The sequence below is a fragment of the Cavia porcellus genome, unplaced genomic scaffold (genome assembly GCF_034190915.1).
Source record: "Cavia porcellus strain 051 isolate PalLab524CR breed Dunkin Hartley unplaced genomic scaffold, mCavPor4.1 scaffold_11, whole genome shotgun sequence".
NCBI lineage: Eukaryota > Metazoa > Chordata > Mammalia > Rodentia > Caviidae > Cavia > Cavia porcellus.
The window spans coordinates 80,685,905-80,709,357 of record NW_026947494.1 but is presented as its reverse complement, the minus strand read 5'-3'; positions in this window follow the sequence as shown (position 1 = coordinate 80,709,357).

Sequence of the window (23,453 nt, the reverse complement as noted above, 5' to 3'; positions counted from 1 at the left end):
GAGCCAAGCACGTGCTGGGGTAGAGTGGTACAATACTAAGCAGAGAAAAAGCCCTCCTCAGGGCACTGTGTGTCAGATGCTGATTACATATTTGGAAAAAATAGTCAATGATAAGCTGTGCAAATTATTATCAGCGGCCATAATCACTTTTTATTAAAAATTATTATGGATCAACTAATAAGAATAGTGTGGTGACCAAATTAGTAGGTTGTTTACCTTAATATTGGATTATAAGATTTTCATGCATGGGATATCTTTATTAGATTTTAGTCTGCGACTTGCTTTTTATTCTCTTGTGAGAGACATTTGAAAAATCAAAGGTTTTTAATTTTGATGAAGTTTAATTTATTGTATTTTAACTTTATATTTATAGTTTTTAGGGCCTTTCTGAAACATCTTTTACTAAACCAAAACCAAAATATTTTTCCTGTGTATTCCACATGGCTAACAATTTTTTTCTTTACCAGGAACTGAACTCATGACCTTGTGCTTGTCAGGCAGGTGCTTGTACTGCTGAGCTAGATATCCAGATCTACGGTTTATAGTTTTATCACTTTCATAAAGATCTTTGATTCATTTAATTAATTTTTGTGCATGTCTGAGTTGAGTCAATGTTCATTATTTTTCACGCGACTATCCAATTTATACAAAAGACCAACTGCCATTCAATTACCCTGAAGTTTTTATCAAAGTACTTTATAAGTAGGAGTGTAGTTTTGAGTTCTTTATTCTGTCCCATCTATTACTGTATCTTATCATATCTCACTACCACACTACACTGATTTTTGTACTTATTTATCATGAATCTTTAAATTAGGTAGTGTAAGTTCCTATAAGCAATTCCTTTTCATAATTGTTTTGACTAATCAAAATCCCTTTCCTTACATTAGAATTTTATAGCTAGCTTAACAATTTTGCAAAAATTCTGCTGAGATTTTCTTTGGGATTGTATCACAGCTAGATAGTAATTCAGGTACAACTGACTTCTTAACAACAGTATTGATTTTTATGATTCCTGGACATGGTATATATTTCTGTTAAGGCGTTCATTAATTTCTTGTAGCATTGTTTTAGGTTTTAGGTGCACATGCCTCCGTGTTTCATCAGATGCATTTGTATGCTACTGTGAATGTAATGTTTGATATTTTATTATCTGTGCTACTGTGAATGTAATGTTTGATATTTTATTATTCTTTAGCTACTGTGAATGTAATGTTTGATATTTTATTATTCCTTAGCAGTACATTTTATACTACATTTGATATTTGCATGCTGATTGTACCTTCTGAAACTTACGTATTATTTCTATTAGACATTTTTGTAAGCTATTTAAGATTTCCTGTGTTGATTATAATGTCACCAAAATAAAGGCGGCTTTGCTGCTTGCTTTCTTATCTTGATGTCCTTTGTCTCTTCATCTTTTTCTTATTGATTAGATTTTGTGGTAAAAGTGAATCATAGTGATGAGAGTGATCATTCTTGCCTGGATCCCCATCTTTAGAGGAGGAAAAAATACCCATTTTTTTCATAACTCTTCACAAAGGTGAATAAGGACTTACCTACCACAAAGCTGTTTCCAGCTTAGCCCTCTCTGCCTCCTTGAGCGTTCCTCTGTCCGCAAGCCTGGGCCTGCACTCTGACCCTGACAATGCTCCTAAAAGGAGTAAGCTGTGATCCTTACAGGACTCTGCCTTCTGGTTCCTTTTTCCCTGGCATGCTAATCCTTTTCTGCCTCCTGTCCAAAGCCCAAAACATTTTTAATGTAGCTTGCCTTCTTTGCTAGCTGTTTTAAATCAATGGAATAAGGCTTATCCCCATTCTTCTGGGAACAGAAGAGAAAGCCCCCCTCTGTTTTTGCAAAAGGAGAATTGTGGTAGGTGGTTGAAGCCTGATATTTTTGGAAGTTGTAAGGGAATAAAAATAATTCTTTAATTTATGATAACCCCAAGAAAATTGCCTTGATACACTTTTCAGCATGTAAACCTTTTCCAGATCTCCACACTTAAAGGATTTCCAAATAACTTTATAAGAAAAACAGTACACATACTTCCAAATTTATGCACGTTTAGTATTTACAGATTATTTGCATTTATATATATTCATTTGACACTAATATAGTGCATATTATAAAATATATGTATAGAAATATAAAAATATAGAATCAAAACTTCAACATGTTACTTTGGCTTTTGGTCTCACTAAGAATTATTACTTAGTAAGCAATATTATTAAATATATTTCTTATTAGGACATCAATTTAGGGATCAACTTGAAGATTTTTATATAAAAATCTTACTAGCACTATAATTTCTATAGCATCAAATGTATTGGTTAATTTTGAGAGAAACGAGACTGTATAATCAGCAGTGAGATTTCCAGTGCATGTGTATGGAGTATTTCTTTTTAGTCTTCTTTATTTGACTTAGAGATGTTTTGTAGTTAAATTTTTTTCTTAAGTATTTTGATTAAAATAGATGGCTTTTTGTGAGAAGACAAAGTCAATTTTTGTATATTCTTATTTTATTTATTTTGTAGGCTTGTTAATATCTTTCACTTAGTAGTTCCCGTAGTTCCAGATGATGATGTGGCTCAAGAATGGTGACAATTTCTCTTCTCCAAATTTAATCATTTTACCCCTCCTCTTTCTGGCCTCCTTAAGACAACAAGGCATTGTCAAAGAAAAGTAGTGAAATGAAGTCAATAGAGAGAAGACCACGCTTAAAATTAATCTATTGCATAATCTGAGAACAAAAGACTTTCATTCTTTATTAGAGGGAATATGTTTAATATTTTGACATCAAATATGATGTTAGCTGCACTTTTCACAGATGTCTTATAACAGATTGAGGAATTTTTCTTCTATTTCAAGTTTCCGGAGACTTTTTATCAACAATGTGTATTGAATTTTTTTAGTGTTCCTCCACCATTTCTGAAAGCAATGGCTTAGACAATAGCTATGTATCACATTAGTGAATCGGGATGTCTTGGCTTTTAGGAAAAGAAATGATACACAACTTCATGTTAAAGTACATTTTTATGTGTTGCTTTACTATGATCAAGAAGCAATGTGTCATAGAAACACACAATCATGACGAAATGTTATCGAGATTTCACAACATTTTATTGCTCGTTTTTACAAAACTTACCATGTCACTTACTTGTTTACTTTAAATTTAGTTTCTTTGCTTAAGTACTTTGTCCACAGATTATGCGATAGATTAATTTTATGCATGGTCTTCTCTCTATTGCTTTACTTGGGGATTCCTTTTGGTTTCATTATGGCTGGGGTCTCACTATTTTTCGACAAAGTGGTATTTATATTTCCCTTTATGTTAAGATGTTACTTATGTGGTACATCTGCTCTTTTATTTATAATTTTATAGTTTTAGTTGATGTATATCATTTGTACTTATTTAGGGAACAAAGTCTTGTAATTTGACACATGCATACAACATTTAATAATCAGATAACTAGCATTCCTGCCTCCTCAAATATTATTGACATTTCTGTTTAGAAGGTTTCAAGACAGTATACCCGATGAATATTATCAGATGGAATATTAGCAAGCCATGTCTGGACCTGGCTACACAGTATCTCTTGGTTCTCCGCTTCCCCCTCTCTGTGCAGCTGGAGGATAAGGAATCCAAGGATGCTGTGCAGTGGAGGACATGATGTTAAGGCTCCTGGTGTTCATCCTTACAGGGTAGGTAGGGCTTCCTGGGCCGGAGGACCCTCTGCAGACACTGAGAGGTAAGAAATCCATCTTTGTCACTTATAGCTTTGGGAATTGGAGACTGTGATCTGTAGGTCTCGTGCCCGACTACTACATCTCTGTATAAGCAATTATCACAGAAAATATCCCAAAGGAGCAAACAAATTGCCTCCCCACATTTCAGAGTACTAGGGAGGGGAATTTAGGGCTTTTGTACTACGAGATATCCCTAGTTACATATGTATTTATAGACACGGTTTTGTTAAACTTCTAAATTGTCCAGGCGGGGCCTGAACTTTCAGTCCTCCTGCCTCAGCTTTCCAGAGGGCCTGGATTAGAAGAGTACACCCCTACACCTAGATTCCCTTCCCCTTTTAATGCTTCAAGTATATGAATAAACATAGCTATCTTATAAGTGTCTCCTTGTGGTATTGGTGTCTATGCATTTTTTCAATAATTTTTGCAGGGGAAAAAAGGAACATGTGTTTTCTCAAAGTAATTTCCCCCCATTTTACTAAAAAGTGAGACATACAAACAAGATCTGTCAGTTGTTCTCATTAAGTTAATGAAAAATTGTGGGATTGCCATAGAAGTCTAGTGTATCCTGTGGGAGACCTTGGATTCAAGCTTTAGTCCTGAAAAAAATAATTGTAAAGAACAATGTTAAGTACTCCTAGGTTTAAATATCTTTCAAAACTTATAAAGATTTTCCTCCACATTCTAGTTTTCTATTTTATTTTATTTATTTATTTTTGGTGCCAGGGACCGAACTCACAACCTCACATTTGACAGGCAGGTGCTTACACCACTGAGCTAAATCCCTGGCCCTAGTTATCTTTTTATATGATCTTAGTGATTATGCTACACTTAATTTATAGTGCAAGTCTCCATTTGTAGCCCCAAACATCCAAATACCTTTCTAATAAGTTTCTTTTTCAAAATATTGGCCAATTTCTTTCATATTTGATTGATCCTTGGCTGCTTGTGCTCTGTTCCGCTGACTCTGAGCCCATTCCAGGAAAAGGGCCTCAGGTTCCTGTGGTACTATTCTCAGCCCGGGGTTTCTCAGAGGGATGATTTTAACCTACTTGTCGATTTTGTTAAGGTAGATTTCACTAAAACCAGGTAATTTAACCTATGAAGCTCACTTAGTTAAGCACTTACTACCTCAAACACTCTTGATATTTGGAAAGCCAACCAAGGGATAATTTTCCACCTTTACCTCTTCCACTCTCGTAGAGCACTTGCTATAGGGTACTGTTAGAACAAATGCAAGTTCCCTATGCTGACGGCCAATCCCAGTGTAATGGTTGTAGGAGTTGAAGCTTTTGTAAATGATTTGGTCATGAAAGCAAACATCTATCAATAGGATTAGGACCTTGTCTTCCTCCTTACATTCAGGGTCCTGGCAAGAACAGGTTTGTTACACCACTGCACCCCTGCTGTGGTGTGCTGCCCACAGTGACAGACCCTAAATTATTGAGCCTGGCTGATTGTGCACTGAAATCTCCAACAATGTGAGAAAAAACAAACTTTATCTCTTCCTAAGTTGATTATTCTTCTTATTGGTGTTATTATTTGGATACTGGAGTTTGAACCAGGACCTTCGTTCTGTGCTACTTCCTCAGTCCAGTTTTTCCTTTTTATTTGGAGGAAAAGCCTTACTAAGTCGCCAAGGAGGGGCTCAAACGTGCCTTCCTCCCGCTGCAGTCTCCCAGAATACTGAGATGACAGCTGCATACGGTGTTTCAGTGACCGGAAACTAACACACCATGAAAACAAAACAAAACAATGCAATTCCCCAAAAGTTAATGTTTCCAAAAAGCACCAGAAAATTTCTTTAGGTCATTAGCTTATATTGAAGTTGTGCTTTTGAATGCTGTCCTTGAAACTCTGGAAATCAGTTTTGTACTTTTTCCCATTTCTATTGTTTGCAAGCATCTGCCAACCTTGGGGACTGTATGTTTATGATGACATCATGTCCTGTACTACAGATACATCACGTTAAACAATACACTGCAACCCACGTTTTCATTAAAATGGCATAGTGTGACATGCCAAAATGGAGTTTCAAGTTGCAGATCATCAGTTTCCTTCAATTCTGTAGCTGTGTCCCTTGTCATTAAGTCTTGCTGTACTCAGTCTCTGGACATGTCACTTTCTCTTTTCTATTCTCCACTGGATTTATGATGAAGACAGTGTAGATTGTCTTCTATTTTATTTGAGTCACACAAACAGTTTAGCTACTCTTGAAGAATGAGAACCACACAATTTTTTACTTTAGTCAAAATTTGAATTTTGTTTAAACAGAGACCAAAATAGTTTGTTCTGGAAGGTCATTGGAGGAAATAAATACATTTTACTTCTTCATTTATCCTTGGTAAAATCTGTTCCTGATTGCGGTCAGAGTTTCAATTTGGCAAATTTAAGTCTCTTATAAAGCTCTGACTGTATGCATGGGACCAGATGGCATGGGTCATGTACAAAGGCTGATGTGGTTTCTACTCTTGCCCCCAAAGTACTCAGCACATGAAAAATGGGTATAAACCAAGTCTGTGTCAATGACATCTCACCGTAGATGGGGTTCTTTAGGATTCCCCTGAAGTGTTATCAGTCCATCAAACCCCGCGGGTCTATGAAACAGTGTGACTAATACTGATTTTAAAGGGCATAGCTAGCAGGACACTGCGGATGACCTAGGAGAGAAACTTTAGCACTAATTAAGCAGCATTGACTTATAATCTCTACGGCATTAATTTTCAATAGGTGGTGAGGAGTTATTTGAAAAGCTGGCCATGGCAGCTGGAAAGTGGAGTTTGTTGATAGGTTTAGGGATTGTTATGAGGTTAACAGTTACCTGAGATGTTAGAAAAATCTAGGGAACTTCAGTATACATACAGTGATTCCACTTAATGGAGCTGTTGACGGCTCATTAACCAATTGAGATTGGACTGTGTTGCAGAAAAGTCACTGGAGAATTCTGTAATTTCAAATTTATCTAAGAAATAAATTTTCCTCTTCTATTGGTCAGAGGGCAACATTTGAAAACAACCTAACCCTTTCATGTTGACTAAATCCTACGGTGTTTTTGTGCTAGATTTTACATTTTAAAATGTCTGTTATAAGATACTCTGTTCAAATTATCGATATCTATAATATATATTAAAACTTCCTTTATCAGTGTGGGTACATAGCAATACAACCAGATAATAGCTAATCAAATTTTTATTTTGATTAAAATTAGTTCATTTCAACATTTCCTTCTTATTAACAAAACAGTGAATGATAGCCAAACACAAAGGGTAACTGACTTCTGAAAATCCTTTACGATGTCAGGAGTGAGAGCACATAGCTACAGAACTCCCATTCCTTATTTTCAACTTTTGTATAAGATATTCTACGTTTAAAAATAATACTAGCCTCTGTAGTACAATGGTTAATTTTGTATAAACAAATAAAATTTGAACCATTTTTTTGTATTACTCTCTTAATAGTAGCTGAAAATTTTTAATTACTATGGTCCCTGCAGGGAAATCTAAGCCTCAGTTTCCCTGTGATGGGAGTCCCCGCTGCAGCTGACATTGTTTCCTTCTAACAACAGGGCTTGGGACTGTCTTAAGGTAAGCAATGAGTTGAGCATGGGAGTAATCTCTACCCCCATACAGTCTCTGATTTGTTGGGCCACATTTTTTTCTACTTCATTACTGTTAATTGTGGCAAAATATATATAAAACTTACCCTTCAAACTACTTTTTCTTTTAGGCTTTTCATTGAAATAGTCTCCTTTGGAAGTGCTACAGTATCATGTGGGTATATGTATATACATAGGAAAGGGATTACTTCTTTCACCATTGCTTTAATTACTATCTCTAGATTTCTTTTACAGAAATGTTTACTTCTGAACATATTCTTTTTTTTCTCAAAAGCTTTGGAATATGCTGTTCTTGATCCAGATGTCAAATACAAAGATATATACGTTCAGTTTGTGAAACTTGATTGAGTAGTTTACTTACAATTTGGACCATTTTTGGACAGAATCCTTTGGATACATCTCCTCTTCCTTTTTTTCCTCTGGGCTCACAAATCCTGAGGGATGTCTGCTCTGTGTGAGGGCACCATTTCAATGTGGTGTCTGTGTTTACATTTACAGCCACATAAAAAAAGAAAACGAGCAGTAACATGATCCCAGTGTTACCTCTGGGACTGTCACAAACTTCCCTATATTTATTTTTCTTCTTACCAAGTAGTAACAGGTATACCTGCAAAGGGGGAAGGGACTGTGGTGTCAGATGGATGGGCGTTTCCCAAAGACCACATGTGCCCTTAGCTGATTGCTTGGTGCATCTCCGAACAGGCTCTGAATTTCAGCCTTCTTTCCTGGTCAACATTCAATTTCATTTTCAATGATTGCTTCTGAATGTATTTCGAGATATCCCAGGAAAAGAAGCCGATAGTCAGAATTGCTACTTCATTAATCCATGTAGCAAACAGTCAGTGCCAGGTTGGTTTGAACCAGAAAGAGTGTCTCCACATCTGTTGCACACTCCCCAGCTTCACAGCTCTTTCTCTGTCATTCCAACTTCCTGCCTTGTGCAAAACTGCATGCTAGTGTTTTTCTTCACTGACGTTTGGTGGATCAAACCAGCTAATCCATCATGTCTCTCATTAAACCTAAGGAGCCTTAGGGGAAAAAAGGTGAATGCATATCATTTGTGTCATTATTTTTTAGGAATTCCAATGTTAGTTATTTTGGTATAAGTTCCATAAGAAAAGTGCTAGGAAAAATATCTGTGATGAAATTGTAACCAAATTTCTTGCTGGCACTCAACAATCTTTTCTTCTCCTTATATTTATGGACTTGTGGTTGAACACAAAGCTACTCAGCCAGATCCCTGGCTTCATCCTGTCCTTTCCATAGGAATGACCAAGAGAAGCGGGGAATTTTGCCACTTCAGGGTTTGTGACAGAAGATATCTAAATAGGTCTACTTTTCCTTTCCTATGAGTTGAGATAAGGGATTTTCTTGTAACCACCTTGCAAGGGGTGATGGATAATTTAGAGGTTGGAACTCAGTCCATCTAAGGCTCTTATCTGCTGGCATACAAAGCTCATCTTGGAACCAAGAGAAATGACTAACTTATGTCAAGCCACAAGATTGTTCTTGGGTCTTTTTGTCAGGACAAGGAAACTTATCTAAGATGATATAGCTTATGGTGGGAAGTGTAATTCTAGGTCTGTTATGGATTAAGAACGGTGGTCAACTTAACACCAGCTGGATTACATCAGCATGGCACTGAGTGAAGATGCTCCACTTGAGGAAAGTTGCCAGCATAAATAGGTGGAGAAGGAGAAGGATGTTGTTAAGGGGTTGAGGCGTTGAGGCATTGATGTGTTATTGCATTGCATGAAGGTATTGTGGGTTCTCCCACGAGTTGCCGTTAGATTCTTCCTGGAGAAGCTTTGGTCCTTACATTGAGCATTGCTTCCTGGCTCTGGAGGGGAAGATGTATGCTTCTTGGTCTCCAGAATGAACTCGTCACACTAGCTTCTTGGCATGTACCCAACTATGCTTGTCGTCGGAGGAGCTCAGGGCCTCCGTGTCGCTGAGGATGGCTGTGGTGCCTTTCAGGACAGCCCTCGTCTTTGTTGTGAGTGTGACTTCTCGGCTCCAGCATAGAACCCTCATCCCACCAGCATAGATCCTTCACCCTGCTGGCATGGACTTTCTGGCTTCCACCGCTGACCTTCGGGTCTTCCTGGCATGGATCCATAAAAGAGACTCGTGTGAGTCCTTGTGGACTCTGGACCTCCAGTTGGACTAATGGGAGGCATTGTCCTAAGCTCTGGGTTTTCATCTGGACTCATGTGGGACATTGCTGTGGAATTTAGGCCCTTGACTAAATATTCTATGTCTTTGGTGTTGCAGATAGATTTCCTGCATTTTCTTGTATAACTCCTGGTGACCATTACAAAAATAATATTATAAACTCTATGTCCTGATTCTAGTTTTTCTCTGCACAACCCTTAACTACAAGAAGGACCAACTGATGGGCATTGCTGTATGTGTCTTCCTGGTGCTGGATACACAGCAAGCAACTAGAATCAAAATATATACTCTGTTAGAAAGTGGCAAGCCATGTGGAGAATGGGGTCACGAAAGGTCTTTCCATTCTTGAGGTTGGCATTCTTGAGGTTGGCGTTCTTGAGATTAGCAATCTGGGCTTCTCTCTCAACTGGGCAATCCTACCACTCAAGTGAGCAAGTGTCTATATTGGAAGGAGATAGCTTGAAGCAGCTCCATGAAGGGCATCTACTGACTGGGATTTGGTCTCTCCTGCCAGGCTATCTCTTCATCTTCAGGGAGCCAACTCAAGGTTGAAGCCTTGTCTCCAAAAGTCCCCACATTCTACTTGTCAAATAAGTTGCAAGGTTAACCAAAGTACAAGGATGGGATTATATCCTTCTCTGGGAAAAGTGACCTCTTTGAAGGGCTGGAAGAGCGGCCATATTTATAAACTTCTTATGCAAGACTGAATAAGGATGACAAGAGCAGAACTAACTACAGCTGATTTTGTGGATCTTGTGGGTCCCACTGAGACTGTCAAAACTCCATTCTTTAGGGTTTGGCCAACTAGGTTTAGAAACCTTCAAAAATTATTGGAAATAGCCTGAGTAAATATAGCTGGCCCCCCATATCTGTCAGTTCAATATCCATGGATCCAACCAACCATGTTTGGATATATGCAGAAAATGCATCTCTAGTGAACATGTACAGACTTTGTGTCTTGTCATTATGTCTTAAACATGCTGTATAACAGCTACTTATACAGCATTATAGCATATGTGGCATTATCAGTAATCCAGAGATAATTTGTTACATAAGGAGCTGTGTATATGTTAGACACAAATGCTACACCATTTTATATAAAAGACTGAATAATGACTTGCTGACTTTGGGAGCCATGGAAAGTTCTAGAATCAATTCTTCTGGGATACTGATCAGTCACTATAATGTGCACTGTACCTGTCTGCAGTTTCATTTTCCACGGTTGCACTTAACTGATGGTCAACTGTAACTTGAAAATAATACCATAGTGCAATAAAAATTAGGATATTTTGAGAAAGAGGTGAATAAACTGTGTTCACATAACTTTATTTCAGTACTGGGAATGGAACTCATGAACTCACACTTGCCAGGCAGGAGCTTATGCCACTGAGCCAAATCCCCAACCCCTCATAACTTTTATTATAGGATTTTACTGTGATTGTTCTATTTTATTGGTAGTATTATTAATATCATCCATAAATAAAACTATATTGGGCATTTATGTATAGAAAAGGCATTATTTTATGGAATTTATTATTGTCTCCTGGTTCAGTTGTCTGCTGAGGCAGGGGAGTGTCTTGAAATATATTCCTATGGGAAAGAGAAGATCTAACAGGGGACTATCTGACTAGAGTCCAGGAAGAAGATTAATGCTATTACTATTACTATTGCTAAATATTTATATTTGGACTTGCTATACAGGTACTGTGCAAGGCTTTTTAGCCATTGTGTCATTTAATTCAGAGTAAGCACTACAGAATGAAGACATAGCTGGACTTACTGTGTATAGCCTGCCACTGTAACCCTCTGTGGCTCTGAAGTCTCCCATGGCCTAAAGCAGGGAGAAGGTGCCAAATCTGAAATGCCACCCTGGGAATGCTTCCCACAGGAGGAAAAGCACTCTTAAAGATAACCAGGGGAGAGCTTTCTGAGGAAGCGCCCAGAGGCAGCTCCCCAGTGCTTTTACTAATATGGACTGTCTTGGTCGCTAGGAAGTACTTTGTTTCACAAACAGCTGGTGCTTTTCCAGCTAGAGTCTTGGCACTGGTCATTAAGATGTTTAGGACACTGCTGTGAGAGGAGGCCTCTGGAGCGGCTGGGACGCAGTTCCCTCACTCCTGCTGGTGCCCAGATATCTATGCCTGGGGCGAAGGAACAGGGAAGGAGACCAGCAGGGAGGGTTTCCTCCTTCCTTTCCTTAAATTCTGATCGTTAAAGTTGAGAAAGCATCTGACAAAAGAGCTGAGTAACTGGTTAAGGAGCAAGAACTGTCTAAAAAGCAAACATCTGAGCTTGTGTCCTAGAGCTTCGCTATTTACAATCAGGGATTCATGTTTTAACAGGTAAAATGTTGGCAGTGGCAGGCATTACCAGAAAGGTGGTCACAAGCAATCCACATTTTCAAGCACAAGCTACATTTAGTAAATATTTGCTGTATGCAGGCATTACTCTTGCATTTCTTGTGTACCGAAGTGTAAAATCCCATGAGTTTCCCTATGAAGTGTGTACCATTATTCTGCTTCCGCTATTGTGAGGAATCTAGACTCAAAGAGGTCAAACAAGTGGTTCAGTATGACAAGCAGCAAAAAGATGAAGCTCAGAGTACAGGAGCTATCATTTCCCTTCCAAAGGCTGGCGATGGTTCCCGGGCCATATGTGATGCACATGTAAGCTTGCAACGATGCGTGTGTGTGCATACATGCATGCACACGTTTGCATGTGGGGGTGTGCATTATATTTTGGAAGGTCTGCATTCGCCTACATAACTCACATTAAAAACTTTCTGGCTTTCCCATTCTCAGGGGGATGTTTGTCCTTTGACGCCAGTGCTTCATTTATCACTTGCCATTTCTTATCAGCTCGCAGTCCCTGGAAAGCTATTTCCCTTAAAAGATGGATGTGGACAGAGCTTTTTGGGTATAGAGAATGTTCTGTTTCCACACTCCCTGCTGCTCAGTGTTTCCAGCAGACATATATACACTGTCATTTGAGCATGAGGTCTTGCTCTGAGCCTGGATTGTAGACCACTTTTATTTCTTGACTTAGGAGCAGATTTGGTTTCTGTCATTATGTACATTAGAGAGCAGATTCCTTTCTGCAAAGAGTAGTAAAGGTGAACAGCGGAATCTGGGATTCTGGAGAGTAACCATGTACTTGTTCACGTCAGGGTACATGAGTATGCTTTGTTTCTTTGTATGCTTTACCATATTTCCTGTTAACTTTAAATCTGACCTTGTTTGGTTCAAGGAATCATCTTTCTTTAAATAGATCAAAAGTCACCTGTGAGTGTAGCAAAACTTTTGACTTCTTTGCTCAAAGCTCCGTGTTAGATGTCAAGGAGCACTGGAAGCTGGCTTAGTTTGCTAAGGCTCCATCACAAAGTAGACTAGGCTGGGGTGCTTACACCATGGGAGTTTATTTTCTTATGATCTGGAGACGGGCAGTTCAAGGTGAAGGTATTGGCAAGTTGGTTCCCTCTGTGGCCCTCTCTCCTTAGCTTTTACACTGCCATCTTCTCCCGCTGTCTTCACCTAGTTTCTGCTCTGTGTGTCGCTATCCTAGTCTCTTCTAAAAAAGATGTTAGTCATATTGGCTGCGATTCCTATTAATGACCTAATTTTACTTTAAAGACTTCATTAAAAACTATTTCAAAATGTAGATCTATACTGAGTTTTGAGCTTCGATGCAGGGTGTTTTAAGGGACATAACTCTTCACAGAAGCCTCAGACAGGATGCCTGCCTGCCCCTAAGGGAGTTTCTGGTTCTGTGAATGGGTAAGATAAGCCCTGTCTCCAGGGATTCATCACCAGTGCTGCTGGGGGAGCCAGAAGAGTCAGCAAGGTCTGGCTGTGGCCAGATCTTGCTAAAGGAAGGCAACATTATTCTGGGTGTTCGGGGAGGTTAGGCCAAACTTCAAGAAGAGATGGCTTCTGAACTGGAAAGAGCCTCTTGCTCTTATTTTGGTCAGCCTGCTGCTCTAATACAATAAGGTATTTTTATGTTTCAAAAAAAGAGACTGAGGCCTCGGAAAGTATCTACTTGTGCGCTCAGATAGCTACAGGCTTCTTATTGTTCAGCAGTTCACATGCTCATGAGTATATTTTCTAATTTTAAAGGAGATTAATGGGATTTTCCGCCCTACTTAAAGGAAACTGATTCTTATATTTTAATGAAATAGAAAACAAACGATACATCGCAGTAGGTCGCTTTGCCTTATGTTCTATTTGTTCTTTGCACTTAATATAACAAATGCACTTAAATTTAGCAACTGGATTTTCTTTGACCTCAAAAGTCCATGTAAACCTAAGCTCTAAGTATGAACTGCTTTTTTCAATCCTATTTTTGCCTCCTACCTCAAACATATCCATATTTTCTGTTGGATTCACAAAGCCAAGTGAAGTCTCTGAGCAGGGAAAAAAAAAATAGTGGCATAAAAACCTCCTTCCAAACATGTTTAGCAAATGCTTTCTTATTTTAACCTTTCATTTTGATTTATTGAGTATTCAGAGTTGGTCCCAGGACCCATCCCAGCAACCCCAGGCTGCGGAGATAAATATCCTTACTGACTCTTGGCTGCGTTTGGCAATCAACCCATGGCTAGTTTTCACTGCACCCCGAAGGAAATAAGAGCACTGTGTATTCTAGGGAAAAAAAACAGTCCTTTCAAGCATCGCCCTTGCCGTGGCTCTGCGCGCACACCGTGTGGCGGTCCTCGGCGGCCGTGAACAGAGTGGCCTTCTGTGGAGCTGCCGCTCCTGTCTCAGGCAGCCGACTGAGTGTCTGTGTGGGGAATTCCTGTTCCTGGCCCAAACCCACAGGCCCTGGCTTTCAAAGGCCACAGCATACACTTTCTTTTTCTTGCTTGGGTAAGGATCTATGCCCTGGAGACTCTTCCAGTAGAATCTAAAAATGAAAGAGGGAGAGAGGGAAAGAGAAAGAGAGAAGGAGGGAGAAAGGAAGGAAGAGAGAGAGGGAGAGAGAGAGAGAGGAAGAGAGAAGGAGAGAGAAGGAGGGAGAGAGGGTTTCATCTGTGACTGGAAAATCCAAAATCCAACTTAGAATTTAAAAGCAGACATTCCCCTGGGCAGCACAGTTAGACTGAAAGATGTCCCTGCCCATCCTGTTGCAGGAGCAGGGGTCATCTGTCCCTCATGTCCACAGATAGGAGGCTGCTCCCACCACACTTCACGCTTTGCTCTCTTCCTAGAGCCTTACCTGGGTGTCCAGGGAGTTTTCTGCTGACTGGGCTGACCAGAGCTCTGTCTGGAAAGATTTGTGTCCTTCCAACCTGTCCAGGAAACTTGGTACAGTTTCTGGAGCTGGGCACTTGTGTCATAGAGTGGATACTGTCATCAAAAGGCATGGATTTGGCCCGAGCCACAGGTTTATGTCTTTAACTGCATGTAATTCAGAAGTGAAGCTGCCCTCCTCAGTCTGAAACGGGACCATTAACTCCATGCAGGCTGTGCACTGGGCACAGTGTGGGAGGGCGATGGAAAGGAGGCCTTCCTGTCTGGAGGTAGCTGCTTCTTGCAGGTTTTGTTGGGAACCATTTGACAGGCAGAGGAGTCATGTGAGACCCGTAGTCACACACCTTACCTAGATCATTAGCATCTCCTAAAGGGGTGAAGGAAAAACAGACTGCCACGCTCTGCCCCAGGAGAGTGTGATTCACAAACACACTGAGGAAGCACCCAAGGAAACCTGTTTCTTAAAAGCTCCAGATGTGATCAGACTTCCTTGAGATTTGGAATCCATTTATTTTGATGAATTCTAATGTGCTACGTGGCCCCGAGAAACAGCTTGAGTGGGAATAAAGGCACAGAAGAGAAACCCTTTGGAGTCGGGCCATCTTGAAGGCCTTGCTCTTCTCTGGAAAGTTCTTGCAGTGATATCCAACAATAAGACCCGGGGTGGTCACAGAGCCAGATGTTCCAAGAGGAACTTTCTTACAGCTCAGGGAGGAGCCCAGGGCCAACCAAAGGAGGCTCCACCTCTGCCCAGGGTGTGGGGCTGATCACAGAGTCCCCTGCAGCCCCTCGGGGGGGACAGCATTCTAGCTTCAGGAATATATTAATTGTTAGATTTGTAAGTTCTTTTCTAGCACCCTGGGAACCAAAAACTTCCTTGTCAGATTGATTTCTTTTCCTAATCTTGGTTACATGTACCTGGGAGATGGAGTCACTAATTCTGGGGAAATACCATATCCAACAGGCTTAAATATTTCTTGACCTGCACATGATAGATGGAATTTTACATTGTTGAATGACTTCCCTGCTTTGAGTACTTGAATAAACCATTTCCTGGTAATATTTGACTGAAAACTAAGATATTGGATACAAATACTTGAATGCCCAGGCAGAAAAGACAGTGAGGGGGCTACACGTTAGGTGCATTAACTCTGAGACTCATGAACGTACATTGATCAAATGTATGGATTGCATTTTTATTTAATTTATTAAATTTATTATCTACATAACTTTAAACTAAGTAAACTAAATTATAGTTAATCCATTAATCAGTTATACTTAATTATTTAGGATAGCTTGTTTGAATTACCTTATTGTGAATGCCTCTCTGCTTCCTTCAGAAAATTGGGAATTCACTCTAAGACTGATAAAATTTACCATATCTCAGAAATTCTATAGCCCTTGTTTGAAAAATGACCAACCAGAGCACACAATCAAAAACCAAGAGCAGAGGCCTAGGGCGGCCAGCAATGGCAAATGGTGTGGGATGCATAGAGTGCAGGGGAGGGACCTCTCTACCATCAGACCTGCTGCTGAGGCTGCAGAGAGGCTGAGACAGACAGTGGCTCTTCTGCTCTGGGAGGGTGCTTAGCTGTGCTTCTTTCTATTCATCTTTTTTCTGCAGGTAGACATAATGGGCTCTGGGCAGCCAATAAACACAAGAACGCTCTCAAACATGGAGAGAAGAAGGCAGTCAGATGGGGAACTCAGGACTCAAAGGAACAGCACTGAGTTCTTGGTGTTGTGGTCTGAAGGTTTGTATTCTTGCCAAAATTCATATGCTGAATGTCACCCCTCAAGGGGATGGCATTGAAAAACAAGGCTTTTGGGATGTGATTCCTAGACATCGTGATGGGATTAGCATCCTCACAAAAGAGGACCTATAGAGCTCCCTCCCTTCTTCCACGTGAAACCATAGCAAGAAGGCAGCCCGGCTGACTGTATAGGAAGCAGGTCCTCATCTGACACCGAATCTGCCAACGCCTCAATCTTGGACTTCTGAACCCCTAGAACTACGAGAAGCACATTTTCTTTTTGTTTATAAGCCACACATTTTATGGTATTTTGGTATATAGCAGCTGGAAGAAGCAAAGACAAATATTAGGAAGTGGAGTGAGTGATGGGGTGTTACTATAACAAATACCCCAAATGTGAAGTGATTTTAGATCTGGTTCAGGGGTACAGACTGGAAAAATTCTGAAGCTTATTCCAGAAAAAACCATACTTTAGATTTTTCAGGTAACAAAGGAATAGCAAGAAAAAAACATGAACAATTCTACACACATATATTTGAAACTTAGATGAAATGGACTGATTCCCTAAAAAAAAATCATCACAAGTCACCCATTCAGAAATTTGTAATCCAAGTAGGCCCATAATTCTTAAGGAAATTCAATTTGTAATTACAAACCACCCCTAAAAGAAATTTCTAGGCACAAATGGTTTCTATGGAAATCATCTCAATCTTTTACAGAAGAATTAACACAAATTATATACTATTTATCTATTCTAGAAAAATCAAAGAGAAAAAGACCTTTTCAATTCAGTATACTGAAATTAAAACCAGACAAAACCATACAATAAAAGAGAACTGTCCACAAATATCTCCCATGAAAATTTGACTGAAAATCCTTAATGAAATAGTAGTAAATAGAATTGGCAATGAAATATTGGTAAGTAAAAATATGTAAGATGGATTATCATAACCTTGAATGAAAAAAGTCTATTTCAACATTTGAAAACTGATCAAAGTTACATGTTAACAGGACAAAGAAGAAAACATCATATGATCATATCAATAGATGTACAGAAAGCATTTGGTAAAATTTAACACCACTTCATAGTAAAAACTCTCAGGATAGGAATGTAGGATAGCTTCTTTAGTTCCATAAAAAGCATCCAGAGAAGTCTTACAGTAACATATACAACTGATGAAACACAGATTGCTTTCCCGTAAGCCTGGGAACCAGTCTAGGATGTCCAGTCTCAATGCTCTTGTTTAATACCACTGGAAGGTTTGTTTGTTGAAACAGGCAAGAGAAGAAAATAAAACCCATAAAGATGAGAAAGTGAAAACCAAAAGTCTCCTTTTCCTACAAATGCCATAATTATCTACTTATAAAACCTCATAGTCTCTACCAAAAGCTTTTAAAACTAGGTGAATTTAACAAATTCATAGAATACTGAGATCGACACACAAAAAATCAATTGCATTTCTTTATACTAACAATATCATATAGACAGCAAAACAAAAAGTGTAAAACTACTTACACGAGCTGCCTACTGAAGCCTGTAAAATATAATTAAAAGTAAAGATCTAAACTATATTACTGAGTTTTTGTTAGATCATTGAACAGAACTGTTTGCAGTCTCACTGCTTGAATATCTACTTTATATGCTTTAATTTTGTAACTTGAACAACTATTTCTAAGATGACAATATGTAATCTATCAACTAGTGATTTCCTACTGTTTATTTTTTTTTAAATTTTGTATTGTACCCTTTTACTGTTTTTTTCTTTTTCTCCTTAAATAAATTTTTTTTTTAAAAAGGAAAGATCTGGGGAGGCATTTCATGGTTATGAAGTGCAAGACTCAACATGATAAATGTATCAATTTTATCCAACTTGAAACCTGTATTTAATACAATCTGATAAAAATACAAGCGAGAGTTCTTATATGTAATACAAGATTATTCAAAAACTTATATAGAAGACAAAAAGTAGATCCAAAGTTAAAACTCTAAAAACTCAAAAACAGTGATTCCACCACCACTCAAATTATTAAGAAAATGGCCAAATCACACTGGAAATGTATAGATGGTAAATAAACATATGAAAGGCTTTCCTTCTTTATATTTTTGCACTATTGGCCATTGGGAAATGTGAATTATAACTACAGGAAATGTCTATCTATCTATCTATCTATCTATCTATCTATCTATCTATCTGGTTACAATAAGTAATGCAAACATCAGATATTATGAAGATGCAGAAAAAGCCAGCCACATGTATTTCAGGTCTAAATATATACTAACACAATTACTTTTTCCACCAGTTGGACAGCTTCTAAAGCTAAACGCAATCAGCAACAAGAAATTGCAACCCTAAGCATTAATCCCACAGGTATGAAAACTTAGTTTCATGGAAAATTCTGTGCTCAGATACTTCTGGCAAGTTTACGTATAGCAGTCTCAAACTATAAACAGGTACTGATTAAGCAAACTGTGATACATCCACACCACGCACGAATACTCAGCAATAAAAAAGAATGAGCTATGAACATGCAAACCACAACCTGCACAAATATCCAGAGAACAGAGAAAACTGATTTCTCAAAGTTACACACTTCATAACTATGTTTATACAGTAGTAATAAAATGACAAAATTATAGTGATAGGGAACAAATTAATGTTTTCCAGGGCTTAGGAATGGGAATGGAGCAAGGGACATTGGTCCTACGAATAAAACGGGACAGGAGGGAAGGTTGTGGTGCTGGAAATGCTCTGAAGCTTGACTACGCACATGGAGAAAGGGACCAAGCATTTTTCTTTGCTTTGTCTCTCCAGTTTCCAGAAGCTGGTTCTAGGAGAATTTCCTTTGTCTTGTTTGTTTGCCATTTCTGGTAGACCAACAATCTTGAGGCAGAAGCAAGTGGTCAGCAGTTACTGAGAGGCAGCAGAATGAGGGTGTTTGCTGCTCAGAGGGCAGCGCATGAGATGCACCATCCCTGCAGTGCTTCAGAGATGCTGTACCACGGCTCACAACAGTGCCCTGGACTATGTATGTGCATGTCCAGTCCATGGAGGAGAACGATATTCATAATGTCTAACTCATACTTTTCACTAAGCTGTGAAGGGCTGGGCTCTGAAGGAGGAGACCTTAGGAACACCACCACCTTGCTCTGGACTGTGGTTATTTTAAAGTACTCTTTAAATTATAGTTATTAATTCACTTGCTTATTCATCATTTCTGATGAAAGGCAAGACTCTACCAGCACCACTACTGGCTTTGGATGTGGGTGGGTGGGATTTAATTGTTGGGCAAGGTTCTGGGACCACTCAGCTACTTCCAACCTGGATTCATCCTTTCAACTGTGAGTGGTGTAGGCAAATCCACACGAAGGCAGAGGGATGCAAAGATGGCACACTAGCCGAAGCCACCCAGTTGAGCAGATGCCATGCTGACTTTCCACTGATCTTCTGGGCACCAAACAAGTATGGCTTTCAGTACCGTCTTTGAACTTTCATGGTCTTTGAGGTTTATGGAAGAGGGCACCGGCCCTCCACACATTTCCACACCAGAGATCTTTGGCGAGCAAATAACTGATTTTGATTGTGGTTGCAGATTTCTCAAAGAAATGTGCTAACCCCTAGGATCACGCCCTGGGAAAGAGAAAGATAACTCGAAGACATGAAAACACGGAAAATCTACTTCCTTATATGTCATTTGTTGTGTAAATGACATATTCTATTTTGTTGCAGCCAGGATCCTAAGGATTGACTCTTTCAGCGGCCCGTTGCTCACTGGCTTGTGAACCCAGTAGGTAGCTGCTCAGTAAGTGTCTGCTGGCCAGCTTTTGATGAATCTGGCCTTTGTTTTAACAGCACCTAGCTATTATAAGGATTCAAAAGTGCACATAGTGCAGATTAATGATTATTTAAAAACTGCAAAACCCAAAGTTAACCCAGTTTTTTTCTTACTGTGCTCTTCAAAGCAGTTCTGGTTTGGCTTCAATCTCTGTTATGGAAAAGGGTTTGGAACATCATATTTTATCTGTAACGCTTCCCCATCTTCAGTTTGCAGGCAGTGTCTCCAATCCCCACGAGTATCTCTGCCAGCCTAGACTAAATAGTGAGATTGTATGTTTAAAACATGCATCAGAGTTGGAAAAAACAAGAGAAGCGGAGGGAGACTTATAAATGCTCATCAATGCTTAAATGCATTTAAATTCTTTAAAAATAAATACATGTGTCAGAGATCCACCTCACTAAATCAAGTCAGTATGTGTGTTTGTGCATGTGTGTGTGTGCATGGGTGTGCAAGTACGTGTGTCTATACTCCTCAGCAGGGGTAAAGGGACAGCCCCAGAGACTCTACAACTGAATTCAGTCATCCTTCTATGTAAACCATTCATTAAAACATCATAACCCTAACCATGGGCTGAGTGCTTAAATTAAGTTCACAGTGGTTCCTTTTTGAAAGTTCTTCATACAAGGAAAAGTTGTTTTAGGCAAAGCCAGGTTGCTCAGCAATATTGCATGCTTACTATTTATTTTTATCTCATTGTTTCCATGACCTTAGGCATGATCTTAAGACTAATTTGTAAAAGGTTCACTGTGTTTCTCTGAAGTTTACCCTACAGTAGGGGAATATTTTCAATAAATTGCAGATTCTGTGAAGTGTATAGACTTGGGTCATGTTTGTACTATCATTATCTGGCCCTTAGATCAAAACTCAATTTTTATTTCAAAACTACCAATCAGGCAATCTTTTTCACTCTTTTCTTTTTGCTCAAGTCACAGATAGTTATGTTTTATTCTTCACTGTAACTTGTTTTATTAATACCCTAATAATTTAAATATGAATAATCAGTGTTATAAGGAAGGGACATTTTAGAAAAGAATTAAAAAATTTGAGGAAGGCCAGTACTGAGGATTGAATACAGGGCCTTTGCACTGAGCTACTCTTCAGAAGTTTGTGATTTTTGAGATAAGGTCTTGCTAAACTGCTAGGCTGCCTTGACAGGGCTGGAGCTTGTGTTTCTCTTATCTCAGCCTCCTGGAGTTTTGGAATTACAGGTCTGAGCCACAGCTGATCACTTTAAGATACAAAGAAAAGAGAAGGTAAACTCTTTAGAACACAGACCTGAAACTAATTTTCTATAATTAAAACTTCTTCTATTCAAATAACAGAGATACTGCTTTGAATAGAGAAGACAGGAAAATAGAAAGGGAAGGGAAAAGACAGAAAGAACCTGACAGGCACAAGGGAGCCTGGGAAACGCCTTTCCTTATTTTGATACAATTATTCTTATTGTTTTCATTTTCAAAAAGTGCTTGTAGAACATATATTATTAATTTATGAATATTTTTACGATGTAAAACTACTTTTCAATTAACCCAGAAAATGGCAATAATTCCTTTTACAGACAAAAATACTGTCTGTGTGCTATTGTGTAACTTCTGTGAGTTCAGACATGACCCTAGTGTTTCCGCCTTGCTTCCTCTTACTGAATTCCTTCACAGCTCCGAGTCTGAGGCTCCTGACTTCTTGCTTGCCACCTGTTGTGTAATGTAGGAGTTTGTTTATTTTGTCCCAAAGGAGTTGTCATTTCTACTACACTAGCATTAAGGGAGACACCTGCGTACTACATCTGCAGTAGGAACTGACCTCAAGTAACCTGTGCTTCAAAGTCCAGCAAAGCCCAGGTGCCAAGTCATGTGGGGAGTGCTTACCTGTACATGCTCGACGGCACCAAGTGTTTGTCCTTTGACCCCGTCTGGCCATGTGGCCTATTTTTCATGAATTTTATGCCTGAATCACTTGGGCAGACCAATGGTTGCTATGCAGACAAATGTAACTGTACACTGTCTCCTCTAGGCAAGGAAGCACAACGCATATGCCAGAAGAAAGTGATTTCATTTCGAGGAGAAACACACACTCTGCAGTTCACAGACTTGGTGACTTCATACTAGTTAACAAATGTTTGGCATTCTTCCCAGATAAGGCGACTCCTGATTGCTCTGTCCCTACTGTGGAGAATATGGAACCAGAGTTCTGTAGAAGGCGCAATTCATCAGCTTGGTAGAGGTCACAGAGTCCTCACACTTGGCTCTTGTCTCATCCTCCTGGGAAAAGTTACTGAAATTGTCCACACCTTAGCTTACCCATCTGTAAAGTGGGAGAGGAAATAATTCCTAATTAATCCGACTCAAGATTACTTGATGAGATCACCAGCATGAAGTGTTTATCATGGTGCCTGGTGCAACTCCATTAATATTTGGTGTCAGTTCCATTAATATTTAGATCATTTTTGCTTGCATCCTCAAATAAATGCTTTCTGTAAGTGACAGTTATCAGACATCATAAAACTTCAAGTTCTAAATGCTGTTAAACTTCTTAGCACAAGCATCCCCTTTACTGAAGAATAAAATCATTACAAAATGAAAAGTATGAAATTTAAGGCAATCAATAATAAAAGTGATGATTGTATTTCATTGTTTAATAGTGCTTTGAAAGATGCCATCATGTTAATAGTTGGTGTATTAAATGCCTTTTTATATATAGGGAAGTCAATTCCCCATATAGATTTTATGAGACCCAAAGCTATAGGTTTCCTCCTGTCATAGCTTTCATCCTTTGAGTCTTTTGAGCAAAGGACAGTGTTATCAAGTTATTGATGATGTTTTTAAAATTAGTGGAAATCCCTAAAATTATGTCTTCTATGGTTTATATATCAAAAATCTAGCAGAATAATAGACCTTCATGTATGTCTGCATTTGTATAAAACTGCCAAAAGGAAGAGATCTGTATGTTGGCATTCTTTTGAACTGTACAGATGTCACATAATCTTAAGCTTCAAACTTACCTAATGGGCAGTGTACCTTTTTTTAGATTGTTCTTTATATTATCAAGAAATGCCTGTAGCTGCACTTGTCCGTCAG